Source organism: Cervus elaphus, chromosome 8, assembly GCF_910594005.1.
Source record: "Cervus elaphus chromosome 8, mCerEla1.1, whole genome shotgun sequence".
Taxonomy (NCBI): domain Eukaryota; kingdom Metazoa; phylum Chordata; class Mammalia; order Artiodactyla; family Cervidae; genus Cervus; species Cervus elaphus.
The window spans coordinates 45,395,359-45,422,927 of NC_057822.1; the positions used below are offsets into that span (position 1 = coordinate 45,395,359).

At 40.2% G+C, this 27,569-nt stretch overlaps 1 long non-coding RNA gene across 1 annotated transcript in view; it reads left to right on the forward strand.

Moving 5' to 3' along the window:
- Positions 1 to 27,550, forward strand: part of LOC122698822 — a 79,357-nt gene extending 51,807 nt beyond the window's left edge. The window contains exon 4 of the long non-coding RNA XR_006342431.1: positions 24,791 to 27,550. This is a non-coding gene — a long non-coding RNA (uncharacterized LOC122698822). The remainder of the gene's footprint in view (positions 1 to 24,790) is intronic.
- Positions 27,551 to 27,569: the final 19 nt, after the last annotated feature.

Consider the following 27,569-nt stretch of genomic DNA (forward strand, 5'->3'; position numbering starts at 1 on the left):
ATTTTGCCCTGAGGGTACCAAAAAATTGGTATGGATACATTTTTTCCCCAGCAAACACCATTAAACTTGTTCATTCTTTGATTTGAGGTATCCTGTCCTAGGAAATGATCAGTAAAAACTGATAAGAACCATACAAATGTAGTAATAATATAATATTAAATAAGAGTAATGTTTTTTTACGATATATAAATAAGGATGGATACCAAAATGGCACTACATGAAGAAACAAAAAAACAAAATAATTGTATCTCCTAGGTTACATTTGGAGGTTTTAGGGTAGATCCAAATGATTAAGAGTTTCTTTTTCTCTTTTTTGGACACTTCACGTGACTTGACAGAAACAGCCCATCATGTAGTCACGGGCATAACACTCCTTGCCAATAGTATCCAATGGCTTTCTTTCCAGAAAAGTAAACAAGGACCTTTCTTTTTCATTTTAAGGCACTCTTTTGATATTACCATGATGGCGAAATCTTTCTTCCCCTGTTGACCTGACCTCAATGCTCTCAGTGTTGTCTTTCAACATGCATGCTCCTCTTCAAGCCCATTGGAATGTGGCCTGGAAAAAAGACATATGGGCCTGCATGAGGTTATAAAATCTGGCTTGAAAATCCACAGCTTCTTATAAAAACACTATTTTTTTAAATAAATGTACCATTTTAAGGAAGATGGTTACTTAGCAACCTGATTTAAATTATTATGAGAAATGGGAGGAAATTCTTCCATTAGGTCTGTTTTTACTTAGGTCAAAAAGTTGTGTGGTGTTTTTTTTTTTTTTTTGGCCTGTATTGGTTTTGAATTTATTTTCCCTTCTTTCTTGTTAACACATGTATACCAGGTTCCAATTAAACACTGGGTATGAGGCTAGGTGGAACTTGTGGGCAAAAAATTGAGGTGAATTATTCTGCAAACCGTGTCCTCGAGGAGCAAAGGTGCGCACGTGTGTGTGTGTGTGTTTGGGAGCAGTAACCTGTTCAACTGGCTGAATTGGAAAGAGGGAATTTAATAGGAGTTTACAAGTCCAGGGCTGCCAGTGCCCATGAGCCTCAAGAGGGCTGAGGCCAGACTTTGAAGGACAGGGGAAACTTCTCTCTCCTGCACTCAGGTTTCAGGCCTCTCTGTTCAGTTGCTTCATCGTTCACTTTTTGTGGATTGATATTTTCTGATGCTCCATGGATATCATGGAAAAAGCTGCCAAAGTGCTCTCAATGTCTGTTTCTACTATGGTGGCAAAATGCTCATTAGCATAAAATTGCTTCAGTCATGTTAAAGTGTCCAACTTGGAGGCATTAATTACCTTCACAGTGTAATATAGCCACCATTTTTATTACTTAGATCTAAAACTTTGTTATCACCCCAAACAGAACCTCCATACCTATTAAGCAGTCACTGTCCATTCCCCTCTTCCCTGAGCCCCTGGCAACCACAAATCTACATTCTGTCTGTATAGATTTGTCTATTCCGGATATTTTTTGCAGATGGAACCATATAATATGTGGCCTTTTGTCTGTGACTTCTTCACTTAGCATAATGTTGTCAGTGTTCATCCTTGCTGTAGTACTTCTTCATTCCTTTTTATAGTTGAATAACATTCCATTGTATGAATACACAGTACCACATTTTGTTTATCAATCTGCTGGTGGGTATTGAGATTATCTCCATTTTGACTATTATTAATATTGTTATAAACATTCTTGAACAAGTTTTTGTTTGAGCATTTGTTTTCGGATCTTTGGGATATGTACCCAGGAGTGGAACTGCTGGTTCATTTTGTCATTCTGTGTTTAAGGTTTTTAGGAACTACCAAACATTTTTTCCACAATAGCTGCATCATTTTATACTCCTATCAGCATTGTATGAGGGTTCCAATTGCTCCACAAATTTGCCATACTTGTTATTTTCTGTGTATTGATTATGGCCATATGAAGTAGTATTTCATTGTGGCTTTGATTTGTATTTCATTAGTGACCAGTGATATTTTAAGCCTCTACTTATATGTTTATTGGCAATTTTTATATTTTCTTTGGAGGAATGTCTATTCAAATCCTTTGCCCATTTAAAAATTGGGTTGCTAGTCTTTCTGTTGTTGTAAAAGTTTCTTATACATTATATATACTAAATCCTTGTAAGATATATGGCTTGCAACTAATTTCTTCCATTCTGTGGGTTGTCTTTTCACTCTCTGGATGATGTCCTTTGATTCTAAATATTTTTTTAAATTCAAGAACCTGCAGACACTTATTTGCTTCCCCAGGTCCCGATTCTGATAGCTGAGTAAAGAATGAATTTTGCCTAACTGGAGGTAGATGTCCAGTTAGTTATGGCTAGGAAGGTGGGTTCATGCCATACAAATAAGGCTGCTGGGTTCACCTCTGTTGCTGGTGGAGCTGGTTCTTATGGAAGGCACAGATACACAAATGCTTAGAGACAAAGGCATGATGACAAATAGCCAAGTTTCAGGGTTCATGGTAGAGATAAGGAAAGGTTCTGCAAAACCTCAAAACAGAGACACAGGGTTTCCAAAGAGGGGATTGAAAGAAAGCTTCCTAGAGGTGGCGTTTAATGGCCTAGATGGATAGAAAAGCTTGTTCACACTGGGATAGGGATAAAATGCATCAGTGCAGGCAAGAATCACAGTACGATTCAAGATATAAGTGGAGACCCACAGATTTGCTGGAGAACCGGGTTCAATGCACATTGTAGTTAAACTGAGCCCATGAGAGTGAGCGGCACTGCAAAGAGGAAACGGAAACAAGAAGTGAAGTGAGTCTAGGCAAGGATGGCGAGGTGTGGAAAGATGGTGATGAGGATAAGGGATGGAGTCGCAGAGGAGGCCTGTGCATCAAGTTCAATTTGGCCATGGGGACTTTTCTCTTGTATGAGGCTCATTTATGCCTTTCCTCCTCCAAGAACTCCTCCCACACCTCCCAAGCTCCATGAGCTCTTTTCCTTCTGAGCTCACAGAATTCCTTTCTTTAAGACTTCATGGGAAATAGATGGGGAAACAGTGGAAACAGTGTCAGACTTTATTTTTTTGGGCTCCAAAATCACTGCAGATGGTGATTGCAGCCATGAAATTAAAAGACGCTTACTCCTTGGAAGGAAAGTTATGACCAACCTAGGCAGCCTATTAAAAAGCAGAGACATTACTTTGCCAACAAAGGTCCATCTCGTCAAGGCTATGGTTTTTCCAGTAGTCATGTATGGATGTGAGAATTGGACTGTGAAGAAAGCTGAGTGTCAAGAAATTGATGCTTTTGAACTGTGGTGTTGGAAAAGACTCTTGAGAGTCCCTTGGACTGCAAGGAGATCCAACCAGTCCATCCTAAAGGCGATCAGTCCTGGGTGTTCATTGGAAGGACTGATGCTGAAGCTGAAACTCCAATACTTTGGCCACCTCATGAGAAGAGTTGACTCATTGGAAAAGACCCTGATGCTGGGAGGGATTGGGGGCATGAGGAGAAGGGGACGACAGAGGATAAGATGGCTGGATGGCATCACCAACTCGATGGACATGAGTTTGAGTAAACTCTGGGAGTTGGTGATGGACAGGGAGGCCTGGCGTGCTGCGATTCATGGGGTCACAAAGAGTCAGACATGACTGAGCGACTGAACTGAATTGAATTGAACTGAATTGAACTGAAGAGTCACCTGGCAATTACTCATGTATTACTAATGCAGCTCTTGCTTTTCATTGCTATTCATTCTTCCATATTTATTCTTCTTTCTTGTCTCCACAGCTAGACTCTGGGCTCTTACAGGGTCCAAGGACATTTTTAGTTCCTGACATGCAATAAATGCTTAAAAATATTTGTTGATTCGGTGTGAATACAAAATTCTAATAAGATTGAAATAATTTCATAAGCTACTTACGGGTATGCTTCTTTAAGCTTTTTTGTTCTATGCCATTAATTTTTTCTCTATATAATCTTGCATGAAATAATTCTTGTGTCCGCATAGATGGGGCATGCTACTTATGGCATAATTTTTTCAATAAACCCATTCATTTGTTATCATTAATGATTTCTCCGCTAAGATTATGAAGAGACAGGAGAGACATGACAATACGTGTCAATGCTTTTTCAAAAGGAAAACAACATTTTCAATCTACAAGATCATTAGAGATATAATGATAAAAATAAAGCTTGAAACTTGAGATAATGTATCATCACTGCTCTGAGAGGTCTAAGATAACAAATTGGAAAATTTGTCTAAAAATAATTGCAGGAAAAAGATTGTTATTACCTGCTTTTGTGAGTGAAACAAAGGAAATTACTACTCTTCTTGAGGTAGATATAATTTGTGTGCATCTGGAAATTAATGATATTACAAGATATAATTGCAGAATGTCTTAATTTTACCATGTAATTATCTTCTTTCAGCAATGTAGTATATTCGCATGGTAAAAATTTAATATGTGGGGCTTAAAACAGACAAAAACTTGAGATTTTTTTTTTCACTTTTGGGAATATGAACAATCAAAGAGAGCAAAATAACACACAAAAGTTGTTCTTGTTGCCGAATAAAAAGCTCAAGAAAACAGAAATCAATCATTAAATGCCCCAAAAAAAAAATGCTGTTTTGCTTCAGCATTTATTTCTCCTAGTCATTTGCCATATATATGGCCATTGGGTTCAGTTGCTAGACTCCTTTAGAGAAATGATGAGGGAGGCAGAACACAGGAAATAAGGACAAAAAGAGAATTATGCCAAAGCCACAGCTCACCCACTGTGGTTACCCCTGACTTTAAATCTGTTCAGGAATTGTGAGCTATTACGGGCCTCCATTTCCTCTGTTTTGGGGTAGATGCCATTTCTTAAAGCACCTGAATCTTAAGTGTTAGGGAGCCTCTTAAGTTTCCAAAACATTATTATTGCAAATGAGCATTTTAGGGTTCAGAGATAGTTACTAGAAAGAGCACCGGGCAAGGAGTCCAAAGATCAAAAGGCTACTTTGAGCACTTCAACTGAATAAAGCATTAAAATTTTAGTAAACCTCACTGAATCTCAGCTTCCTCACCATTGAAACAAGGGGGCTGTCTTCCATTAGGATGCAAGTAAGATTTATCTCAAGTGCTTTGCTTCCTGGAGCACAGTATTGAGAAGTATTCTGATGCTGTTTATGGGATGGATGGAGGAGGCTTGTGCAGGTCAGCATCACTGGCCTCAAGCACACAGGATGGTGAATAGCTGCATTCTTTCCAGGGACATGTCACTGAAACTCGGTGAGTTGGGGGCGTGTCTGAAAAGATTGACTCGTGTATCTGAAAAAGCTTATTTCTGACTCACAAGTCTACAGTTTACAGAGCTGAGGTGTGACTCTGTTTTGTGACCTCTGGGGTCCCTCAACATCTTCTTTTCAGATTGTGAGGTTGAGATGTTGGCTGCTGCTGTTGGCTGGAAGCCTGGAGTCACTGCACCTCATGGGAACATATGCTTCAGGGTATTTTAAATGTAATCCTCCTGCCTGCCCTGCTTTAGTAACTTAGTTCAACAAATTTCCTATGTGACAGGTACCCTGCTAAGAAGCTGTGGCTGCCCCGCAGCTCTCTGGGGATTCGTCCTCCACAAACCAACAGCCCCAAAGGGCTGCAGCATCGGTTCCAATGGCCGGAGGTGAAGGGCTCCCCATGGCGGTTTATCAGTAATCACCTCAGCCAGGCTCATGCGGGGTCACCGTCGGGAGGGGGCAGGGATTAAAAGATGGGCAATAAGCAATTATGCAGAACTCACGGTGGAAACGGAAAGAGAGCTGGGCCCCTCAGAGTCTAGAATTTAAAGGATAACGAAGTATGCTCAGGCTTCCGTCGTAGCTCAGTAGTAAAGAATCTGCCTTTCAAGCAGGGGGACATGGGTTTGATTCCTGGGTCATGAAGATCCCCCTGGAGAAGGAGATGGCAACCCACTCCAAGTAACCTTGCCTGGGAAATCCCATGGATGGAGGAGCCTGGTGGGCTACAGCCCACGGGGTCGCAAACAGTCAGACACAGCCTAGCAACTAAACCCACACAAACACACACACAGTATACCCAGGCTCTTCTGCACTTTTCTTGCTCAAATCTGCATAGGGCGAAGCCTGACAGCTCATCTCCGACTTGTACCCCGGTTGGTCGGCAGTGTTTCAGATGTAGAAAACCACTCAGTCCTTCCCAGCACATGTCTCTCTGTAAAAGATCACCTCCTCTGTACTGTAAAGATGAGTAAAAGATCACCTCCTCTGTACTGAGGCTGCCCTGGAAGCCCTCTTGTCCTTGTTCAGGGTGAGGAAGTTGCTTGCACCACGGGCAGCCGGGTCCTCAGGACTTTTCTGCACTGACCTCTCTCTATGCTCCTGGGGGCTGCTAGGGCTTTGGGTCCTGGGAAACCGGATCCTTGCTGTCCCATTTGACATGCCTGAGTCATACTCATCGCCAGCTGACAGGGCAGGACTGAGGAGGCTGCTTCCATGGAGGACTGGCCCGCATGAGTGGGAGCGGTGAAACTTTGAAGAAAGGGTCAGGTTTTGGAGACATTTTAAAGGAAGAGCCACTTGAGTTTGATGACTGATAATGTACTCCAAGCTTATGGGGTGGAGGGAGTCAAGAGTACCTGAGGACTGAGAAAATGTTGAGAATGGGCATGCGAACAAGACAAGAAAGCAGAAATGAAGGGAGCTAAAAATGAGAAAGGCTTGATTTGCTGTTATTTTTACACCAAATACACACACAGATTATATTTTAAATGGATTTGTGTGTGTGTGTTTTTTAAGATCTTCATTTGAAAGTCAATTGTTGGAACATCTAAACATGCTCTCCCATCAAAACAGCACTAGAAGAGGTTCCTAGGCTAGCTCAAATACAGCCAGTGTGGAATCATAAAGGTGGAGAGGAACTTAGAGATCGTTCAGTATTAGAGCACTAAGGCAGAGAATACAGTCATTCAGAGACAGACTCAGAAATGACACCGTATTTACTGACTAGGTAAGCCTATTTAATTTCACCAGGCTTCATTCTCTTTGTGTATCAGACAGACTAAAACCACCTCCCAGGCTTGTCATGAGGATTAAATGAGATGTTAATACTCAGTGTATAAAGGCTGAGTTGCTTCTTGTTCCCATCACCACATGGTGTTATATCAAGGAAGCCTTGATCTGGCATTGAAAAGGAATTGAGGCTTTCCTTGGTCACCCACAGGGCTAAGGGGTTCCATGCATTGGATTTCTGTAACCCCGGAAAGCCCTAGAGACAAGATTGTGAATATGAATGTGCCACTATTTCCTTTCCACCATCTTACAAATATAGCATAGGGGCTGGCGTGTGATGGATGCTCAACCAGAGGAATTATTATTCAGTCCAACCTCTCCTCTTCCTTTTACATATGTAAGCACTGAGGCCCAGAGAGGCAAAATGATGAGGCCAAAGGCCTCCTGTTAGACTGTGGCAAAACTGGAACTAGAAACCAGGTACTCAGAGTTCACAGAAAGGATTTCTTCCTACTATGTCAGGAAATAACTCACCACTTCTCCACTCTTTGTAGATAGGTGACTGTGAGGAAACTTTGGGAGCTCTAAGAGTCAATGCCAGAGAGAATCCCCTTTAGAGGGTATGGGGCTGCGGCTGGCTCTGGGCAGAGAAGGGGTTGTTCTGGCAATACTGGCTGTCTGGGGGTGCAGACACCTCCAAGAAGGGGCAGTGTGTCTGCAGTGCCCTGGCCTATGGCGCTTAGGTTGGGCCAGGGCCAGGGAGGAGCTGCCCACGGAAGTACCAGCAAGGGGTTTGGTAGCAGAAACAGGAGGGAGGTAAAAAGGCTGTCCGTGTCATTTCTGTTGACTGGTTATTCCTGAGTAGAAGTTTTAGATGCAGGGAAATGCAATAGGGTTTACTGTGAAAAAGAGCATCACAATTTAGTTAATCCATACTATCGGGGCATTCCGGTTACAGAGAGGGTGAGGAGTCACATACTTGGTGGACTTTAACTGTGCAACAGACATGTTCATGGAATGCACATACTTTCTCCCACAGGTTGGTTAGAACAGCTGACGCCTCTGAGATGCAGGAGTTCAGTGGTTGTGTCCACAAAGACAGCAAGTGGCAGAGCCAAGGGATGACAGCAGAGCCAGGCTAAAGCCCCAGCCACCCCCCCCACACGCAGGCCCACAACTGAGCCCCCACACATTTGGCCCTCATTGTGAAAATATGAAATTTATTGTTTGACTTTCCTGCTTCAGAGAGTTGACCATGCTTGCGTTGCTTCTCCATGACATTCTCTGTCATAGAATCACCGTCCCAGAGCGCAGTGGGGCTATATGAGGAGGTCGGTGTAAGACAAGTGTTTCCACAGCTGCCTAACATCTGAGAGTCTCCACTTGGAGAGAGGCCATGTGTCTTTGGGAGATGGGAAGACGGTAGGGTGTGGATTGGAAAATATTTGGAATTCATTCTTTTACTTTCTCTCATGTATCAGGTGTCCTCACCAGTGAAGACCAACTGTCCTGGCTCTTAACTCTTACCCTCCCCACAAAAAGCTCCCAGTTTTATTCATTCAGTCAACAAATATTTATTATGCCCTTACGAGTGATGATAACATATGTCAAAGGCACTTAAAACATGCATTACTTTTGAGATGTTATTTTATTTCTATGAATTTTTAATAGGAAACAGTCATGGATTTGGTTATAAGGACATTTAGTTGCAATGTAAAAGATTTTAAAAGTGAAAGTGAAAAAAAAGCACACCAATAAAACAGAATACTATACAATATATAGCATTATTAAATGAAAATGGCATATTGCCCATAATACTATATGAATATATGAGCATTACATTATGAATGTAATACATTTTATTTCTTAGAAGAGTTTTAGGTTCACAGCAAAATTGAGAAGTAAATACAGAGAGCTCCTATACACCCGTCTGCTCCCACACAGCAACCCCAGAGCCAACGTCCAGAACCATAAGGTACGTTTGTAAAAACCTATGAAACTACATGTCATATCACTATCTCCCGAAGTCCATAGTGTTCATTAGGGCTCACTCTTGGTGTTATATGGCCTCTGAATTTTAAACAACATATATTAAAATGACATGTGTCCACCATTGTAGGGTTTCCCTGGTGGCTCAGACGGTAAAGAATCTGCCTGCAATGCTGGATCCCTGGGTCTTCGGTCCTTCTCCTTTGTGATTTGCTGACTATCATTGGTGTTATGTTTGGATTCCTTTCTCTCTTTTGTGTGTGTATCTGTGGTAGAGGCTTTTTTTGTGTGTTTACCATGTGGTTTATATATAGTCATATATATATAAGTATGCATGTATATATATGAATTATTATAAGTTGCTGACTCTTAAGTTCAAATGCATTTTAACAATCCTGAACTTTTACTCCCCTCTTCATATTCACTGGTTTTGGTCTCTTATTTTACATGTATTTGTTGAGTGTATCCTTTAAGTACTTACTGTGGATATAGATGGTTTTACTACTTTTGTCTTTTAACCTTACTATGAGCTTTATAAATGGAGTCATCTCGGGAGCCCTGAGCTCCAGTCTCTACCTCCTGAATTCAGCAAGGCTGAATCTTCCTATGCCACAGTCTTGGAAGTGCCTCCAGGCAGACACCTGGTGACTGTGGGCTAATCTCATTTCACTCTCTTCGCTTAGGGACAGTTACTTTTGTCCAACATCTGAAAATAGTAATTAATACATTTCACTTTGTTTGTAATGAAAGAGCTAATTTGATACTAATTACTTCATCATGGCTGAAGTGTTTTTAGTTTTTAATCATAAATGTGTTTCAAATGTTATTGAATGCATTTTTTCTTCTATCAAGACTATCTTGTCCTTTTCTTCAATTTGTTATGGTGGTGAATTACTTTAATAACTTTTCTAATGATATAACGTCTTCATATGCCAAGGACAAACCCAACTTAATAATAATAATTTTTTAATACTTGCTAGGTTTGTTTTGGCAATGGTTTGTTTAGGATGTTTGCACCTAAATTCAAGAATTCGAACAGTCTGTATGTTTTCTTTCTCATGCTGTCTTGGATTTTGTATCAAGATTTTGCTAATCTTTTAAAAGATATAGGCATTGTGTTAGTTTCTTATTGCTGCTTAATAATTTGCTACTATCTCTGTGCCTTAAAATGACATAAATTTATTATCTTACACTTCTGGAGGTGAGAAGTCCAAAATGAGTTTCACTGGGCCAAGATTAAGGTGTCAGTAAGGCCACAATCACTCCAGAGGCTAGGAGAGAATCAGTTTTATTGCCTTTTCCATCTTCTAGAGGCCACCTTCATTCTTTGACTCATGGTTCCCTTCCAGACAGCAATCACAACACTCTGAACTCCTCTGTCATCACAACTTTTCTCACTCTGACTTTTCTGCTTTCTTCTTTGATCTGTAAGGACACTGATGACTGCATGGGATTTACCTATACTATTGAGGAGAATCTCCCTATTGAAGACATTTAATTTACTCACGTCTGCAAATATTCACAAGTTTTGGGGGTTGTGATATGAATATTTGGGGGGGGGATTATTCTGTCTAGCAAAATAGGAGAAAGTATTCTCAATTTTCTTTTCTTAGAAATATCTTATGTAAGATTGGAATTATCTGTTCTTTGAATATCTGATAAAATTTACCAAATTATATGGTACATTTTTATGAGTGGCTTAAAAAAAATAGCCCAAAGTGTGTGTGTATGTGTGTGTTTTAAAATAACCACAATAATACTGTTACTAAGAGTAAGATTATTACTTTCCAATAGTTTTTGACCTTAGGATATTGCCCTCTACGGTATATGGATATATCCTATACCACCAAAATACTGGGTTTAAAAATCTCTTTAAATAATTTTTTATGTAATAATGCCACCAACAAGAGATATAGTTGGATCTTTTTGCTTTTTATATTTCATAATTTATTTTTCATTTTGATTTAATTTTGCTTTTTAATTATGTAAACATTTGCATGCTTCAAAACTATAAAACAAGGTTTATTCAGAGAAGCTTAGCTTCCAGAATATCCATTTCTTCTTGGCTGTCCAAATTCTCACTTTTTTCTTGCTAACCATATATTCTGGAGATAAGTTCATCACTATATGCAGAGCCCTCCCTAATGACTTTATAACTTCATTGTACTGATTGTTTACATGTACCATGGTTCTTGTTTTTGGACATCTGGGTTGTTTTTAGTCTTTGTCTAGTGCCAACAATGTTTCAATGAATAGCTTTATGCGTAAGATAATTCATATTTTGTGAGTGTATTTTTAATATAGCTTTCTAGAACTGGGACTGCTGGTCCAAAGAGTAAATAGTTTCCTTGTCATTCACCATCTCCTCACAGAAAAACCTTTTGGTTTATTGCCAGTATGATAGGTTTGAAATGATACTTTTAATTTGTATCTCTAATATTATGAGTGAAACTGAGTGTCTTTCCCTATGTTTAAAGGCCATTAACATTTCTTTTTTAGTGAATTACCTAAAATAGATAAAATTGTGTTATCTATACTTTTCTAAGGGCTACGGGCATTTCTTCTTATTTTTTAGATGTAGCTATCCATCACTTTTGTGACATAAGTTAAAATATTTTAAAATTTGTTAATTATCTTTGACTTTGCTTAAGATGTGGCTTTTTTTTTGGTAGGTTTCATTTTGTCATGCAAAGTGTCTTTGCTTTTTGTTTATATGAAATCAAATTTATTGTTTTTTTCCCCTTTTCCATTCTGATTTTTGTCATGTTTGGGAAAAGTTTTGTTCACTTCCAAGTTATAAAGAAATTTACACATATTTCCTCTAGTACTTTAATGGTTTTATCATTTAGACAAATATCTGATCCATGTGTTATTTATGTTAGCTTTAGTGTGAGAAATGGATCCAATTTTACATTTTTCAATATAGTTATTTAGTTGTCATAACACCTCTTATTAAGAATTCTGTATTTCTTCGCTGATTTTAGATGTTGTCTTTATCATACACTAAGCTTCCATTGTATTCAAGTCTATTGCATTTTCTCTCTGCTCAGTGATGCACCCATGGACTCATGAGCCAGTATTACACAGTTCTAAGCACAGAACCCTGTAGTCTATGTGGTGTTACATGCTTAGTGTTTAGCAGGGACCGCTCTCGGCTGTCATTGCCTTTCTTTCTGAGCGTTTTTCTGGCTCTTCTCTTTTCCTGTTCATCTTAACACATATTATAATCAACTGGCCCAGCTTCAGGAAAATAATGAAAACCAAATAACCCATGGCATTAGTATTTTTACATGTAGTACATTAAATATAATTAAATGAATAAATGGCATGTTCATGATGTTGAGTCTCTGTATCCAAGAATATGGTATATGTTGTTATTTTTATATCTACATTTCAATCTCTAAAGAATATTTTATAGATTTCCTCAAATATACTTTGGACACCTCTTGTTATCTATGCTTATAGTTAAAGTGCTGCACACAACATGTCATCAAATTTGGAAAGTTCAGCAGTGGCCACAAGACTGGAAAAGGTCAGTTTTCACTCCAATCCCAAAGAAGGGCAATGCCAAAACATTCAAACTACCGTACAATTGCCTCATTTCACATGCTAGCAAGGTTATGCTCAAAGTCCTCCAAGCTAGTATTCAGCAGTACATGAACCAAAAACTTCCAGATGTACAAATGGGGTTAGAAAATGCAGAATAACCGGCGATCAAATTGCCAACATTTGCTGGATCACAGAGAAAGCAAGGGAATTCCAGAAAAACATCTACTTCTGCTTCACTGACTACGCTAAAGCCTTTGACTGTGTGGATCACAACAAACTGGAAAATTCTTAAGGAGATGGGAATACCATACCACCTTACCTCTCTCCTGTGTAACCTGTATGCAGGTCAAGACAGAACTTTACAAGGAACAATGGACTGGTCAAAATTAGGAAAGGAATATGACAAGGCTGTATATTGTCACCCTGCTTATTTAACTTCTATGCAGGGTACATCATGCAAAATGCTGGGTTGGACGAAGCACAAACTGGAATCAAGATTACAGGTAGAAATATCAACAGCCTCATGTATGCAGATGATAGCACTCTAATAGCAGAAAGTTAAGAGGAATTAAAGAGCCTCTTGATGAGGGTGAAAGAGGAGAGTGGAAAATCTGGATTTAAACTCAACATTCAAAAAATGAAGATCATGGCATCCAGTTTCATCACTTCACGGCAGATAGAAGAGGGAAAATTTGAAATAGTGACAGGTTTTTTTTTCTTGGGCTCCAAAAATCACTGCTGATGGTGACTGAAGCCATGAAATTAAAAGATGCTCCTTGAAAGAAAAGCTATGACCAACCTAGACAGTGTATTCAAAAGCAGAAACATCACTTTGCTAAAAAGGGTCCGTATAGTCAAAGTTATGGTTTTTCCAGTAGTCATGTACAAATGTGAGAGTTGAATCATAAAGAAGGCTGAGCACTGAAGAATTGATGCTTTTGAAGTGTGGTGTTGGAGAAGACTCTTGAGAGTCCCTTGGACAGCAAGGAGATCAAACCAGTCAATCCTAAAGGAAATTAATCCTTAATATTCACTGGAAGGACTGATGCTAAAGATGAAGTTCCAATACTTTGGCCATCTGATGCAAAGAGCCAACTCATTGGAAAAGACTCTGTTGCTGGGAAAGATTGAAGGCAAAAGGGGAAGGGGTGGCAGAGGATGAGATGGTTGGATGGCATCAACAACTCAGTGGACATGAATTTGAGCAAACTCCAGGAGATGGCAAAGGCCAAGGAAGTCTCTCTTGCTGCAGTACATGGGGTGGCAAAGAGTCAAACACAATTTAGCGATTGAACAGCTGTACCAACAATGCTTCTAGTTGTTTTAATTTCATTTTATTTTGTCTTGCTACTATAAAATAGAGTCTTCTCTCTCATTATACTAAGTAGTCATTGCTTATATATATATATGTACATATATATATATATATCTAAGAGTATTGATTTCTGGATGTTGGTTTTTATAATTTGTGACTTTACTAAATTCTTATTGTTTATAATAGTTTTTCCATTGATTCTTTCAAGTTTTCTAGAGAGATAATCACATTGCCAACAGATAGAGTTTTAGCCTCCTTTCCAATCCTTATGCCATTAATTGTCTGATCACATTGTTTGTACATGTTATTTAATTTTATTCTTTTACATTACCTATGAATGTAGAGTCAAATGGCTTGTTACATAAATTTCCAAATGAGATTACAGATTTTAATTTAAAATATCTATCTTTATCTCACTTCTGTTAGGTAGAATACAGTCCTGCTCTTATCATTAGTATCAACATTTTCATGCCTACATTTTTAAAAAATAATAAGTGCAAATGTGATAAGCTATTACAGCACTACCTCAATCACTGCTAAGGAGACAATTAGGGCAAATGCCATGAATGTATCAATACTGGGCAGCAATTTTAGGTGCCCAGTATTGGTATATTAGTGGTCTTCTGTTTGATCTTGTGTGCAAAGGTAGATGCTCATGTAGGAAAGGAATTTAAGGATATTAAAAATAATACAGATAAGCGCAAATGATACAATAGTTAAAATTTTCAAAGGTTGAAAACTAGTTGCATCTTTTTTTACACCTGAAAGATTTTGGGGTAGCTCTCTCTTTAAGATGCAAATTTTAACAAACTGATAATGTAGATACCTTATTTTTTTCCCTAATTAAATGCTTCATATTTGGTACATGCTCATCTTGTCTCTTTAAGCCCTCTTTTTTCTCCCCATCCTAGAAGAGATAAGAGAGGGCAGCAAAAATATCTTTTTCTCTCAAAATACCAGTTCTCATTCTTCTACCTAATTTATTTTAATTCTTTAACTGGACTCTCTTATCAAGGTGAGATTTCCCATTAGCCTTCAGTTCTCCTACTTAAACAGAAGCTTTTGAAAATTATTGTTTCATTATAAAGCAAGGTATGCCTATAGTAAAAAACAATACAGATAGACATAATATTCTTCTGCAATTCTGTTATCCAAATAAAAATATTGCACTTTTATTTCTTTTTATAAAATATATTATTTTACAATGGTGAGTGAAAGTGGAAGTGTTAGTAGTTCAGTTGTGTCTGCCTCTTTGAAACCCCATGGACTTTAGCCTGCCAGGCACATTTGTCCATTGAATTCTCCAGAAAAGAATACTGGAGTGGGTAACCATTCCCTTCTCCAGGGGATCTTTCCGACCCATGAATTGAACCCCAAAGAGATGACTCATTGTAAAAGACCCTGATGCTGGGAAAGATTGAAGGCAGGAAGAGAAGGGGGTGACAGAGGATGAGATGGTTTTATGGCATCACTGACTCAACGGACATGAGTTTGAGCAAACTCTGGGAGATGGTGAAGGACAGGAAAGCCTGTTCATGGGGTCACAAAGAGTAGCACATGACTTAGCAACTGAACAACAACAATAAGAAAAAACTGCAAGAAATGAACACGTGAAAGGTAAACAATATGTTACTAAACAACCAATGGGTTACCTCAAAGAAAAAATTAAAAATATCTGGAGACAAATGAAAGCAAAAACACAATGATCTGAAATCTATGGGGGGTAGCAAAAGCAGTTCTGAGGGGGAAGTTTCTAATGATCCAAACCTACCTCACGAAACAAATAAGCAATCTTAAATAAACAATCTAACATTGCACCTACAGGAACCAGAAGAAGAACAAGCAAGTTAGTGGCAGGAAAGAAATCATAAAGATCGGAGTAGAGATAAATGAAATCAGTTCAGTTCAGTCGCTCAGTCGGTTCCGACTCTTTGCGACCCCATGAACTGCAGCACGCCAGGCCTCCCTGTCCATCACCAACTCCCGGAGTCCACCCAAACCCATGTCCATCGAGTCAGTGATGCCATCCAACCATCTCTTCCTCTGTTTTCCCCTTCTCCTCCTGCCCCCAATCCCTCCCAGCATCAGGGTCTTTTCAAATGAGTCAGCTCTTCGCATCAGGTGGCCAAAGTATCGGAATTTCAGCTTCAGCATCAGTCCTTCCAATGAACACCCAGGACTGATCGCCTTTAGGATGGACTGGCTGGATCTCCTTGCAGTCCAAGGGACTCTCAAGAGTCTTCTCCAACACCACAGTTCAAAAGCATCCATTTTTCAGCACTCAGCTTTCTTCACAGTCCAATTCTCACATCCATACATGACCACTGGAAAAACCATAGCCTTGACTAGACAGACCTTTGTTGGCAAAGTAATGTCTCTGCTTTTTAATATGCTGTCTAGGTTGGTCATAGCTTTCCTTCCAAGGAGTAAGTGTCTTTTAATTTCATGGCTGCAATCACCATCTGCAGCGATTTTGGAGCCCAGAAAAATAAAGTCTGACACTATTTCCACTGTTTCCCCATCTATTTGCCATGAAGTGATGGGACCAGATGCCTTGGTCTTAGTTTCCTGAATGTTGAGCTTTAAAAAATGAAATAGAGACTAAAAAATAATGGAGAAGCTCAATGAAAAGAAAACTTGATATGAAGTTGAACTAATTAAGATTGTGTGATGTTGTCGAAAAAGCAGCCTAATAGATTGATGGAACCAATAGAGAGATCAGAAATAGACTCATGTTCATATAACTTAACTTTTAACCAAGGTGCCAAAGCACCTTAACACCTTTAGGAAAGCAGTATCTTCTCAACAAGCAATGCAGGAATAACTGGGTACATACAAAAAACAGTTTTGACTTATAATTCACCCTATAGACAAAAATTAATTTGAAATGAAATGAGTCATTTAAATTAAACATTAAAGCTAAAAAATTAAAGCTTCTAGAATACAGGGGAGAATTTATACACCTTAGAAATAAGGAAAGATTGCTTAGAACCTCTAGAAATCACTGACCCCTTGCCCCCAAAAAAGGATGAAATAGAGTAACTAAAGTATTCCACATTTCCAAAGACATTGTTAAAAAATGAATAGGCAAGCTACATACTGGGATATAATATACTCTCTCTCTCTCTCTCTCTCTCTATATATATATATATATATATATATATATATATACATACATATATATAACAAATAAAAAATGCTCAACATCATAAGGGAGAAGGCAATGGCACCCCACTCCAGTACTCTTGCCTGGAAAATCCCATGGACGGAGGAGCCTGGTGGGCTGCAGTCCATGGGGTCGCGAAGAGTCGGACATGACTGAGAGACTTCCCTTTCACTTTTCACTTTCATGCATTGGAGAAGGAAATGGCAACCCACTCCAGTGTTCCTGCCTGGAGAATCCCAGGACAGGGGAGCCTGGTGGGCTGCCGTCTATGGGGTCGCGCAGAGTCAGACACGACTGAAGCGACTTAGCAGCAGCAGCAGCAACATCATAAATTAGGGAAAATCAAGTGAAAAGTACAATGATATCACTGCACATGTACTAGAAAGTCTGACATAAATAAGACTGATACCAAATGTTGATAAGAATTCAGGACAACTAGTATTTTTATACCTTTCTGGCAGGATTTTACAATATTACAGCCAATCTGGAAATTTGTCTGGAAGTTTCTTACTAAGTTAAACATAAATCTGCTATGCTGTGCTGTTTCGCTTTTGTGACCCCATGGGCTGTAGCCCACCAGGCTCCTCTGTCCATGGAGATTGCCCAGGCAAGAATACTAGAGTGGGTTGCCACGTCCTCCTCCAGGGGATCTTCTCAACCCAAGGATCAAATCCAGGTCTCCCACATTGCAGGTGGATTCTTTACCATCTGAGCCACCAGGGAATGACCTAGAAATTCTACTTCTTGGTCGTTTTCTATCTTTATTGTATAGTCTTTTTAGCATCCATGTCCATTACATCCATTAAAAGAAACATGGAAAATATTTCTAATAAACATAATGGACACAAGTCATTAGGCAGAATACACAAAGACCTCCTATACATTTTTTAAAAAGACAACTCAAGAGAAAAGTAGTAAACAATAAAAACCGGCAGTGCTCAGAAGACCCTACTGAAAAGACTTTTCTACCTAACTGGTAATCAAGGAAAGGCAAATTAAAATCATAGAATTTTAAAAGCCTAAAATAGCTAATATCCAAGCACCTAGTTTTAAATCAATACCTGGTTTTAGAAATAATGTCAAAAATGGAACCTCACCTGCTGAAGGAGTGTGAGTTAGTACAACATCTTGGAGGATAATCTGGCAATATATAGGATCTCTGAAGTTAAGTATACCCTTTCATCCAACAGTTCTATTCTTAGGCACATACTCTTGAGAAAAACAATGCACGTGTGCCCAGCAACCTTTCACAGGAATGCTTATAATCAATTCAGTCAATTCAGTTCAGTCGCTCGGTGGTGTCTGACTGTTTGAGACCCTGTGGACTGCAGCACCCCAGGCTTCCCTGTCCATCACCAGCTCCCAAAGCTTGCACAAATTCATGTCAATCAAGTTGGTGATGACATCCAACCATCTCATCCTCTGACGTCCCCTTTTCCTCCCACCTTCAATCTTTCCCAGCACCAGGGTCTTTTCCAATGAGTCAGTTCTTCATATCAGGTGACCAAAGTATTGGAGCATCTTCAGCATCAGTCCTTTCAATGAATACACAGGACTGATTTCCTTGAGGATTGATTGGTTTGATCTCCTTGCAGTCCAAAGGACTCTCAAGAGTCTTCTTCAACACCACAGTTCAAAAGTAGTAATTCTTCAGCATTCATCTTTCTTTATAGTCCAACTCTCACATCCACACATGACTACTGGAAAAACCACAGCCTTGACTAAACTGATCTTTGTCAGCAAAGTGATGTCTCTGCTTTTTAATATGCTGTCTAGGTTTGTCATAGCTTTTCTTCCAAAGAGCAAGCATCTTTTAATTTCATGGCTTCACTCACCATCTGCAGTGACTTTGAAGCCCAAGAAAATACAGTGTGTCAGTGTTCCCATTGTTTTCCCATCTATTTGCCATGAAGTGACAGGACCAGATGCCATGATCTTAGTTTTCTGAATGCTGAGTTTTAAGCCAACTCTTTCACTCTCTTTCTTCAAGAGGCTCTTTAGGTCTTCTTCTCTTTCTGCCATAAGGGTGGTGTCATCTGCATATCTGAGGTTATTGATATTTCTTCCAGCAATCTTGATTCCAGCTTCTGCTTCTTCCAGCCCAGTGTTTCTCATGATGTACTCTGCATATAAGTTAAATAAGCAGGGTGACAATAGACAGCCTTGACGTACTCCTTTCTCTATTTGGAATCAATCTGCTGTTTGATGTCCAATTCTAACTGTTGCTTCTTGACCTGCATACAGATTTCTCAGGAGGCAGGTCAGATGGTATGGTATTCTCATCTCTTGAAGAATTTTCCACAGTTTGTTGTGAGTCACACAGTCAAAGGTTTTGGCATAGTCAATAAAGCAGAAGTAGATTTTTTCTGGAACTCTCTTGCTTTTTTGATGATCCAATGATGTTGGCAATTTGGTCTCTGGTTCCTCTGCCTTTTCTAAATCCAGCTTGAACATCTGGAAGTTCACAGTTCACATACTGTTGAAGCCTAGCTTGGAGAATTTTGAACATTACTTTGTTAGTGTGTGAGATGAGTACAATTGTGTGGTAGTTTGAGCATTCTTTGGCATTGCCTTTCTTTGGGATTGGAATGAAAACTGACCTTTTCCAGTCCTGTGGCCACTGCTGAGTTTTCCAAATTTGCTGGCATGTTGAGTGCAGCACTTTCATAGCATCATCTTTTAGGATTTGAAATAGCTCAACTGGAATTCTGTCATCTCCACTAGCTTTGTTCGTAATGATGCTTCCTAAGGCCTACTTGACTTCGCATTCCAGGATGTCTGGTTCTAGGTGAGTGATCACACCATTGTGGCTATCTGGGTCATGAAGATCTTTTTTGTACAGTTCTTCTGTGTATTCTTGCCACCTCTTCTTAATATCTTTTGCTTCTGTTGGGTCCATACCATTTCTGTCCTTTATCGTGCCCATCTTTGCATGAAATAGTTCCTTGGTATCTCTAATTTTCTTGCAGAAATCTCTAGTCTTTCCCATTCTATTGTTTTCCTCTTTTTCTTTGTATTGATCACTGAGGAAGGCTTTCTTATCTCTCCTTGCTATTCTTTGGAACTCTGCATTCAGATGGGTATATCTTTCCTTTTCTCCTTTGCCTTTTGCTTCTCTTCTTTTCACAGCTATTTGTAAGGCCTCCTCATCCCCCCTCCTTGGGGATGGTCTTAATCATTACCTCCTGTACAATGCCATGAACCTCCATCCATAGTTTTTCAGGCACTCTGTCTACCAGATCTAATCCCTTGAATATGTTTGTCACTTCTACTGTGATAAAATGTAAGGGATTTGATTCAGGTCATACCTGAATTGTCTAGTGGTTTTCCCTACTTTCTTCAATTTAAGTTTGAATTTGGCAATAAGGAGTTCATTATCTGAGCCACAGTCAGCTCCTGGTCTTGTTTTTGCTGACTGTATAGAGATTCTCCATCTTTGGCTGCAAAGAATATAATCAATCTGATTTTGATGTTGACCATCTGGTGATGTTCATGTGTAGACTCTTCTCTTGTGTTGTTGGAAGAGGGTGTTTGCTATGACCAGTGCATTCTCTTGGCAAAACTCTATTAGCCTTTGCCCTGCTTCATTCTGTACTGCAAGGCCAAATTTGCCTGTTACTCCAGGTGTCTCTTGACTTCCTACTTTTGCATTCCAGTTCCCTATAAAGAAAAGAACATCTTTTTTGGGTGTCAATTCTAGAAGGTTTTGTAGGTCTTCATAGAACTGTTCAACTTCATCTTCTTCAGCATTACTGGTTGGGGCATAGACTTGGATTACTGTGATATTGAGTGGTTTGCCTTGGAGACGGACAGAGATCATTCTGTTGTTTTTGAGACTGCACCGAAGTACTGCATTTTGGACTCTTTTGTTGACTATGAGAGCTACTCCATTTCTTTTAAGGGATTCTTGCCCACAGTAGTAGCTATAATGCCCATCTGAGTTAAATTCACCCATTCCAGTCCATTTGAGTTCACTGATTCCTAAAATGTGGATGTTAACTCGTGCCATCTCCAGTTTGACCAGTTCCAATTAACCTTAATTCATGGGCCTAACATTCCAGGTTCCTATGCAACATTGTTCTTTATAGCATCCTACTTTACTTCCATCACCAGTCACATCCACAACTAGGCATTGTTTTTGGTTGGTCTGTCTCTTCATTCTTTCTGGTGTTATTTCCCCCCTCTTCTCCCGTAGGATATTGGGCACCTACCAACCTGGGGAGTCCATCTTTCAGGGTCATATCTTTTTGCTTTTTCATACTGTTCATGGGGTTCTCAAGGCAAGAATACTGAAATGGTTTGCCATTGCCTTCTCCTGTGTTTATAACAACAATGTTTACAATAGTAAAATATCCTAGAAACCCCTGAGTGTTCAATGATATTAAAATAAGTAATTCTGTCTGTTTACATCATGATGAAATAACTAGCAATGAAAATGAATGAGCTAAAACTACCTGCAGCAACGTGAATGAATCCTATAAACATAATACTAAGAAGGAATTTTTTCTCCTTTATCACTGTGTAATGAAAAGCGTACATACTGGATCATGGCATTATGGGCTTCCCCTGTGGCTCAGTGGTAGAGAATCCATCCGCAGCACAGGAGATGCAGGAGACATGGTTCAATCCCTGGGCTGGGAAGATCTCCTGGAGGAAGGCGTGGCAACTCACTCCAGGATTCTTGCCTAGATAATCCCATGGACAGAGGAGCCTGGTGGTTTACAGTCCATAGGGTCACAAAGAATCAGACAGGACTGAAGTGACTGAGCATGAATGGCATTATGATGAGCTGAAACAGTACGTGCTATTTAGGGTGAGATAGGTTGGTATATATATATATATAGAGAGAGAGAGATAGCAAGAGGAAGCAGAGCTTAGGAACTGGTAGCACAAGCTTCAGATCCCGGATCCGTGATTTGTGTCCTGTCCTACCCATGTGAGTTGGTTGCTGTGTGACCCTGGGTGAGTTACCTGACTTCTCTGTGTCACAGTATTGCCATTTGTTAGATGAGAGTAGCTGAGGTATCCAACTCATGGGAAGGTTGCTTGGATTAATGAGTCAATATTTGCAAAGTATTAAAAATTGTGCCTGTCAGACTGTCCATATCTGTTTTAAAACATACAAATCATAAACATTAAATTCTAGAGGGTGGTCAGTGGTGTGGGAGGATAGAGGCATCCGAGGGGCTTCAACTTCACTTTGAATATCTTATTTCTTAAGTTGGATGGCGTTCATACATTATTTTTTGATGGGTCAAAAATATTTCAAAATTTTAAAAAGGATGCACAGGCTATTTCAATATATTGCCAAACTTTGAGGAAAAAGACAAGTTATAATGAGAGACTGATATTGTGAAGGATATCTGGAAAGAGAACCTCCCTTAAAATGTCTAAGTTTAATTAGTGCACCTACAATTTTGGTAACATTTTCTGGAAGCATCCCTAAACCTAGGGGAGAAAGCACTGGCCTTGGAGTCGGAAAACCTAAATTTTCTTCAAGCTTCTGCTGTTGATTCATTTTGAGTCTCTGGGCTGGTCTGTCTCCAGTGACATCCTTGTGCTTCATTTTATTTATCTTTAGAACGGATGTGTTGTCTTCCACCTCTTTCAAATGGCCAGAATGGAAGTTTCTTTCCTTATCTTCAGCACAGAAGGGAGAGTTAGAATTTCCTTCCCCACCCTCCCCCACTGCCTTTCACTAACTAGCAAAGAAGTTTATTTTATTTTAATGAAGTCTGTGAAAAATGATTCATGCTTGAAAGCAGCCTTTTCCCTTTACTTAATGACAGCTTCAGCTTCTGAGTGTAAGCTAAAATGGAGAAAAATCCCATGTGGTTTTCAGAATGTACATATGAGCATATGTGCTGTGCTTTCAAAAATTTCTTTGTTGGTGAGTCTATTGTGCACATAAGCAAAAGCAGTCTAGACCCTGAGAAGGGGAGAATCGCAAGAAAGCCGTCTTCTAATTTCTCAATAGCTTGTTTCCAGATGGTTCACGTTAGAAAAAGACGGGACAACAACACAATCGTAACAACTGGCGCCCTTGTTACGTGTGGACTGCTGCATTTCTGAGAAGGCATGTGTAGCTGTTTTCGTCCTGCTATGCCCGATTTCAGACTCCCAGACTATCGTTTATCTGAAAGTAAAACAACGGCGAACAAAATGACTACTTACCCTTTCCCATGCCAATGGGAATTATATACTGGTAACCAGGGGGTCTGGCCTTGAAGGCCTATTTTAAAAATAAGAATGGGTCCCCCACCCAGCTGGTGTGCTAATGGATTAACTACTGCTTTTTTCTCTTATTGTAAAGCAGATGAAAATATCTGGCTTCAAAGTTTGTCTCGGCTCATCCCTTTCTCTGGTTCCTTACGCTCAGCAAGGTGGGCTCTAGATGTGTCTCTGGTTGACTGACAGCTCTGAGCTTCCCTCTAAAAAGAGGTTCAATAAAGCTCAGAGCTTATTTTGCCAAGCATGACTGCTCTTTCTTTTTAAGCCCACATACGCTTGAAAGGGGATTTAATCCTTGCATTTCTGATTGTTTACACTAAAGAGTTGTGTTGTGAGAGCGATTTGATGTCTGTGAGACTGTTTGAACATTTTAATAAAGCTTGTTGAGAGAAACATTTTCTCTCAAAACAGGAAGCTAGATTTTTGCCATGTGTAAATAAACATAAAATACCAGCGGGCTCAGGGCTCCAAACCTGGAGATTCTGAATGAAGCTTGCACTTAACCAATCAATGTGCTTTTCATCTTTATTTAAGAGCGAGCATGAAGTCCCTCGATGTGAATGCTCTTTATCCTTTTGCAGACATTTAACGTGTCTTTACATTAAAGTTGGGACCATGCCATTAAAGTCATGGCATCACATGAGACAGCTTTCAGGGTTAACTCCTCCAACATTCATTGAGCATCTCCAGGTGATGGGACACAGTGACACCAACATGAAGAACACTCAGTTTTGTATTCAAGGAGCCCATGGTCCACAGCCTGGTTCCAGAAACAGACTTTCACACAAATTATTGTCAAACAAGATGGTAAGTGTGAAGGCAGTGACGTGTTACAGATATTATGGGAGCCCAGAATTGGGGCTTTTGAGTCAGCTAGAATTAATTCAGGAGAGGCTGATCTTGGGTGCCCTCAGCCTTCAATGCCTTGGAGTGGGGCTTGGGTTCCCAGCCAGAGACTGAGGCTGGGTCACGGTGGTAAAAGCACCAAACCCTAGCCACTAGACCAGTGGTCAGTGACAAGGGTCCTGGCAGAAAAGAATTTCCAGAAAGACAGTAAGTAGTGAAGTAAGTCAAGTGTTTATCAAGAAGAAAAAGAGTACAGTATGTGTGGATAGACATGGGGCAGACTCAGAGGGAGAGTCCCTCCTCCTGGACCTCCAAAACATAGGTACACATGTACACATGTACACACATGCTCAGACACACACATGCACATGTACACACATGCACACATGTACACATCTACACACATACACATGTACGCACAGGCACATTGTGGCATTTCTAGACTGGAGTCCCCCTACCCTCTAGAATGACAAAATTGTTCTCATCTTTTAAGATTAAGGAGTCCAAGAGGAAGAAGGATAAAACATAAGCAGTTCAGCATTGCTAGAAGATTAAAACATAGGACAAATGAGCCCAGAAGGTAAATGGGACTCAGATCAAGTTGGTTAGCCTGGGGAGATTTGATACTGGGATGATGGATAATGTTTGCTTTTTAGATGGATCACTCCAGCTCCATGGATGATGGACTGGGCCCTGCTGGAAGACACAGGAATCATACTGTCCTTGTCCTTTAGGGTCACTTCAATCTTGGTCCTTCTGCAAAGGAACCAGCAGAAGACAGTGGTGTACCCAGAAGTACGGGGACCCTCTCTGGGAATCAAGCAAGATCCAAACACACCGGGAGAAGAGCCTGGAAGGAGACCCGGCCAGAGGAACGTCTGCTCGAGCCCATTCCACTCCCTCCCTGAATGCTCCCTAGGTTTCCCACCATCTCCCCACCCCCAACCCCAGCCTCTCTGCTTCTGCACCTCTAACATTCAGAGTCGAGTGGAAAAGAAGCCTTTTTCTCATTCCTTTCAGCACAGCTGAGACAGGCAGTAATTTTCAGAAGGAACTTCATTTGAAATAGCACCACCACAGAAAACACGAAGGGAGAATGAAAGGGAAAACAACAAAGAAAGCAGAGAAAGCTGTAAAACAATTATGCTTACAAAATATAGATTTTGTGTCCAATGACAGCCAACGTTCCTGCCAGACCCACAAACCGTTTCTTCAGCTCTTTGCTCTCTCTTTCTCTCCCCTGCCCCTTGAGATCCTGAGCTCACAGATGTGGGGGAAACTGTGAACAGTCAATACTGCAAATGCACCCCCCCCCACCGCCCCCCGCCGTGATGAGGGCTGCAGCCTCTCCAGGGAGTCAACATCTTCCAAAGAAACATTCCTCCCCAGAGACACCCTCTGACTCCTTGTGGGGATCCTGGTCCAATTAAAGCCCCTGGGCAGACTGAATAGAGGTCTGGTGTAAGTCTTGTCCCCACAGGGGGGAACACGAGATCCAGCATTCCAGACGTGTTTCTTGAATGATCCTCCCCTTCAACCTCCCTGTTCCCACCCAAATTCAGACCTTTGCTACCTCTTGTTCAAACAATTTTACTGGTCTGGTCTACAAATGCTCTGACATTTTCTCTTTTTGAAGTTTAGTTTGGACCTGATCATCTTTCTCCCACAGTCTACCAGATTAATTGAGAATTTTTCCAATTGATGATAAATGCCAATCCAACTCCTCAGCCAAATATTCCTTGTAAACATCCTATGCTTCTGTCAAGCCACAAGAACTAGACACAATATTTCTCAAATGTGCCCCTGCCTTTGTTCCCACATGTCCTTCCATGAAGTATTTCTTGTTTCTCCAATTCAATGGGTTGACAATCCAAACTATCCTTATAAAGTCCATCCTGGGGTGATTCACTTGGTGAACTCTTCATGTTTCTCTTGCACTTATGTTACTCTGATTTGTATCAGAAATAATTGGAGAAGGAAATGGCAACCCACTCCAGTACTCATGCCTGGAAAATTCCATGGACAGAGGAGCCTGGTAGGCTACAGCCCATAGGGTTGCAAAGAGTCAGATATGACTGAAGGACTTCCCTTTCCCTTTTCAGAAATAATATTTTACTCTCATTTACCTCACTCTCTTCCCCAGCTTGAACTATAGAGTCATTGAAGAAAGGAATAAAATACCTTAGGGGTCAGTGTGGAGAGCAAAAAAGAGACTCTGTAAATTGCTAGTATGGATACTGGCCCACGGTAAGCTCCCCACAAGTGTCATCAAGATTTGGAGTATGATTCTGGAGTCAAATGGAACTAGATTTGGACCTTGACTCCACCACTGACTTGGTAACCTTGAGAATTACTTACTCTCATGGAACTTCAGTTCTTTCATCTGTAAAAAGGGTTACTTACCATTGTTCCTTCCTCATGGGGTTGTAAGGGTAAATTAGATGACAGATTAAACTTGATCATAGATATAAAAATACTTAGCAATCTCTTAACAAAATTGTGCTATTATTATGGGACTTGAGAAAAGTGCTTTGTCTACAAAGTCCTTAGGGAAAATTTGGGTTGGCACTTCTGTGCCTCAGGTGCAAACACATCGTACACTTGTGAATCTGGATTCTGGGTGGGGGTCCCTGCTCTCCCTCACAGCCCTCCTCCCTCCTTGGGGTAGGCACCTCCTCTTCCCACCCTGTGCTCTGTGACTTTGTCCCAGATGGATCCTGCTGGTTCTCATGCTGGATGGTAGCTGGCCTGCTGGAAGACCCCATCATCATGTAGCCCTTCTCCAATGTGCTCACTATGGTTTTCTGGGGAGGATGAGGTGAAAGAGTATTAAGTTTTTTGGCCATTTTGAAGACACCGCCAGGGAAGCTATACTTCGGAACTTTGCATGTAAGGATGCTTGTGCACTTATCTATTTTAAACTTATTCGTTAGACTTAAATGGAAGACTGGTTAATATTGCTGATATGAGTAAAGGAAGGCTGTTTCCACTGTTAATGTGAGAGTATCCATACAACTGGATGCAACCAGGAAGACTCCAGAAACTGCCCTGCCCAGTTGCTTTGCAGGCTGGTCCTGATTTCCAGTCCTGGAACAGCAGACGCACACTGCTTGTGGATATTAACCAGCCATCCAATTGATAGTCTGAGTTTCCATCTTTATTCTGTGGCAAGTAGACACAATGCATTGCAGGAAGCCAAGCAATTATTTGCAAGTGGGTTATATGATATCATCTCCAGCACTTCAACCAAGCTGAAATCCAATTCCATCAGCTGGCTTGGATTTGGAGGGGAAATGAAAGTCACATTTTGGAAGAATGGGATGGATTCTGCGTGTTACAACTGATACTTCTGCAAAAAATATCCAACCAAACACACAAGAATTCAGTCATAGAGACATTCCCTGATATCCAGTCCTGTTTATCAATCCCCAAAAGTCACAGTTGAATCCATGGGTTTAGTAAACTTTTCATAAATTTGTAGTAAATTTTGATGACTCTTATACAGACTGTTTT